Source organism: Protopterus annectens, chromosome 1.part0 (genome assembly GCF_019279795.1).
Source record: "Protopterus annectens isolate FY-2018-M chromosome 1.part0, PAN1.0, whole genome shotgun sequence".
In the NCBI taxonomy this organism is placed as follows: domain Eukaryota; kingdom Metazoa; phylum Chordata; order Ceratodontiformes; family Protopteridae; genus Protopterus; species Protopterus annectens.
Window position 1 is genome coordinate 373,428,401 of NC_056725.1, and position 5,023 is coordinate 373,433,423.

Sequence of the window (5,023 nt, forward strand, 5' to 3'; positions counted from 1 at the left end):
TAGTCCTCAGAAAAGCCTGGATTTCCTTGTAATATCAGCATATGATTTGCATATGAACCAAACAGTCTTCTCCAATCAACCTTAACTTGGACAGGAAGACCATAAGTGCCAATCAACAAAACAACAGGACATGCAAACAAAAAAGTGCATCCACTAAAGTATTGAGTTTTCCTGGACGATGCTTGCCTTTAAATGATAACTTAAAATTTAAGTTGTGCACAAGTAATACCCTTAAAACCGATTGTATCCAGATAGACTTTGATGACTTCTTAGAGAGAACAAGAACTACCACTTTGAGTGAAAAATGATTTTTTAGTGAGCAAACAAATCTGTCCAAACTACTAATGCCAACCAAATTGGTAGAATTTCCATAAAGGTAATATCCTTCTTACATTATTGAGACCAGGAAGCTGTCATGGGCTTGGAAAACCACTTTCTTTAGCAAAAGGTTATGCCAAATCCTATAACTTCATCCATGAACAAATGCTAATTGAGATCAGAAAACCATCCCATGTGCCTCAAAGGCACACCATTAAAGTCAACCAAAAATACTTCCCAATTACATAGAACCTCCTTGACATGATGTTTCTGCTCATCTCCCCTTAACATCTTAGCTATATGCCCAGCCTGGGGAAACTACCCTATAAGCAAAATTCAGTAGGCCGAAAAATTCCATGGCCTCCTTCACCTGGACCTTTTCCTTGCCCTTGAAATCATTCAAGGCTTTCTTTAAGTACATGTGCTTGTCAGTAGGTAATTGAAAAATGGAATTCTCTGCATCTACATCCAGCCCTAGAAAAATAGAGTTTTTACTGGACCCACTAACTTGTCTGTCAATAAGGGAACCCCTGGCTCTTCACCCAAGGACAAAAAGGTTTCTAGACCTTCTACTGCACCAGCTGAGCCCTCCCTCACTATTAAGAAATCATCTAAGTAGTGAACTGCAACCTATTCTAGGACCTGTTGTTCCCAGCAGCATTGCAGAAAACTGATGAAAATTTCAAATGCCATACAGGCTATGAAACAACCTGTTGACAGCACAGTATCAAAATACTCAGCACCAACATAGTGAATCTCTAAAAGGGGCCAGTCCTCAGCTCAGAGAGTATGCAAAAAGTGAACTGTATATTCAGCTTATAGAGCCACAGATCCTGAACCTGCCTATTACATCAATTGCATTATCCAGTGATAGATAACGCACTTTGGAATCTGCTTCACCTATGCTGTTATTAAGAGATACCACAGGACTATGGTGTACCAGCCTATACTCCTGTGCCTTCTTTTTTAGTACTAAATTCACTGGGGATATTCTGCAATCTGAAAACACTGGAGCCTGAAGACATCTGGCCTGCCAAAAGCTTGATATTATGTGCAGCAGTAATGTCCCATCAGCACTCTAAGTCATAGTTAATTTTTATTTTGTTCTATCCATAAAAAGATGTAGTTGGGGTAGATACAAAGCTCTCTCTTTCAGTATCCCCAAAAGAAAAGACTAGAATATCCTACTCTCTCATTTAGGATCTTTTCCATTCACACAGAATGGCAGCTCAGAAATACTGCTTACTTTGAGAATATCTATACTTAAAACAGCAAAGACATAGTAAATTATTCAAAGATTAAATTTCTTGTTTTGGCCATGCAAATGGTATTAATGGAATATACAAATCATGTGGGAGCCATAGAAGACTAAGTATAGACACCTACATCTTAGAAATTTACAAATGATAAAAAGAATTAAAAAAAAGATGCACTAGCTGGACCACTCTACTGCCAAGAGTTTGTAAGAAAACCTCTCGGTGATCTTGTAGCCATATACAGCCTTGCTATGATATATATTTGAATAGAAGCAGACAGAGAGCTGTGAGCATGTCTTCAAGAAGTCAAAGAAAATAATCACATCAAACAAACTGCTAGCCCACTTTGATTATTTACTGCCCATTAGGATGATACGTCACTATATGAAATTGACTGGCTTTCACTGCAAAAGTTCAGGATGTTACCTAGATAACCATACAATATGTCATAAGGTTATCAAGTGAGACTTAACATAATTATGCTCATATATACAAACTAATTCTTAAAACATTAAAGGACAAAAGTGCTTAATACGAGTTCACCTCTTTGTTTTTTCCTCCTAGGATTAGAATAAGTTTATTTCTTCTGATAGCTCTTCAGTGTTTGTTGCATATATATATATATATATATATATATATATATATATATATATATATATATAAACACACACATGTATATATATATATATATATATATATATATATATATAAACACACATGTATATATATATATATATATATATATATATATATATATATATATATGTGCACATAGATAGAGAAATACATACCTGGAGTTTGAAATACAATAAACAATTTAACAAGTAATGAATTAAATTAATTTAAAAAAGTTAAGAAAATAAATGGTATATGTCATATAACTGCAGTTCAATTGCAGTAAGCAAACTTCAGACTAAGCATACACACACACACACACACACACACACACACACACACACACACACACACACACACACACACACACACACACACACACACACACATATATATATATATATATATATATATATATATATATATATATATATATATATATGTATGCACTAGTTCTAGCCGGCACTGGATGTAAGGAGGTTAAGTCATACTACAGGAAATACATTAGGTAAAGATAGATGGAGTGATAGTAAGGCTAATAAGAGAAATCAGAAGGGCAGTACAAGACAGGAGCTTAACACACTACTTAAGTCCTTGTACTGATCTGGACATATTTTTCAGAAGACACTATAGGAAGTGTGAAGTGTTATAGGAAAGGGATAGAGAGAGGGAAAGTAAGGAATTTAGGTTACATAGCCCAATGTCTGCTTTCAGTCTGACATAGCAGATAAGTTATGGTGCACTGAATATTCATTCAGATTGACTCTGAAGTCAGTGTATATGATGTTTTCAGAAAGAAGCAAGAGTCAAGAGAAAGCAAAGGGTGTTTAGAATAGAATTTCAAATATATACATATCGACAGAGGCCTGGATAGGAAAAAGCACTTTCAGAAAAGAACAAACGGTTAATAGAAGAAAGGCCCTCTCAGTGGTGACCAAAGTGTTAAGGAGACTTTCTTTAGTGATAGCAGAAGACTCAGAGGATGTAAGAGACCTGCTATATTCTTTTATACTGACTAAGTGATGTAAGGCTTTACACTGATCCATGAGGAGGACGTTATAGATGTGTCTATGAGTGTACTAAGGCATAAACTGATTCACATGAAGATACCCAGCTAGTCTGTTTGTGGTTTTGATGTAGTTTGCTTCTACCCACAATTAAGTGACAGATATAGTTTTGTGTTGCTTCTAATTTTTGAGCAGTTTTGGCAGAGCTGGAGCTTATGATTGGTAGGAAGTATTCCGAAACTGTATGAAGCACTCCTTTGCTGATAGCTGTCTGACCTTGCTTAGTTAGAAAACTGGAAATTGCATGGTATTTGTAGAGCAAAGATCAGATTTTATCCATCGGTTTTTGTACCTGTGTGGAGAAGATCAGTGTGGAATTAAATCAGATACTGAGATATTTTACATATTCTGCTGTTTTCAGGTTTTGTCTGTTAGGTCTAGCAACATTATAGTTGATGTTGCAACATATGAGGCATTTATGAATACCAAATACCTCCACTAAACTGGATTTACTGACATTTACCTTAAGATCTTTTTATTCGATTGCTTGTTATAAATCTGCAAGAACAGAGTTAATGATGTTGCGAAGGGAATGTTGCCTGCTACCCAAACAACAATGTCATCTGTATATAGAAAACATTTACTAGCTTTCTGTGTAACAACGAGAAGAGTAAAGAACAAACAATAGTGGTCCAAGGACTGAAGCCTGAAGAACCCCTGACTGCACAAGGCAGAGAGGGCACTAGGCATGAGAACAAAGTATTTTGAAGAATCTGTCATTTACCTATTTGTGGTGCAGTGGACATGCGGCCTTACAGGAAGAGTTCCTTGATATGAAGTAAATGATTAATGAGCTCAAAAGCTTTTAATGGTTCTAAGAAAATGGGTGCTATAAAGTTCCCAGAATTCATGATTAGAAAATTAAATCTATCAGTGGAATATAACAGTGCTTGTACCATGAGTTTTTTTTGAAAGCATGTTGATTGGAAAGAAGATGATAAAATTCAGCATGGTCTTGCAGTTGAGAAGCTGCTGCCTTTTCTAGATTTTAGTTTGAGGCTAACAATAGTACAATGGGTCTGAATGAGTCCAGATGAGATGGAATGTCACTGGCAGTTTTCCAGAGCTCCAGAAACACGTGGGCAGAAAGATGTTAGTTGATGACATGTTGATGTGAGATGGCAATAAAAGTAACACAGGCTTTGATGTGGGAAAAGTCCTTATGGTCTAGCTCTTCAATAGTTTGGAATACTCATGAGACATTTGTTGATGTTTTAAACTGAAAATCAGTTACAAAGCCAAACATTTTGTCAGTGGAAGTGGTAGTCCACCTGGGTATAGCTATTGAGAGGAGAGGCAGAAATGTGTGAAGGAAAATGGTCGGCAAATATTCTCACCCTTACATTTACATCAGATGTAGATTGAACATTCACTGTCAATAAACTGGGGTGAAATGTGGTGGGTTAGAGCTTCCAGAAAGGTTGCTAATTTCTTTCCAGAAAGCTTTGGGATTGCCTAGTGGAGCTTCCTGACATTTTATAAGGTAGCGTTGTCAGATGTTTGCACTCCTTTTATCAGTAAATAGTATTTTTTTTCTTCTGGGAGTTGGGTCAGTTTGTATTTGTTCCCAGGTACCTTCCAAATAAAGAATAGCTTCATCAAGCCTTGGGATAACCAAGGAGTTACATTTCCTTTGACCTTCCTAGTCTGTCTTGGTCACCTTTATCCTACGATGTTAATAAATTATTAAAATAATACAATAGGGTGGTATTACAGTCTTATTATTCCATTACTGGAAACTAGTCCTAATTTGGCAATTCAGTCATA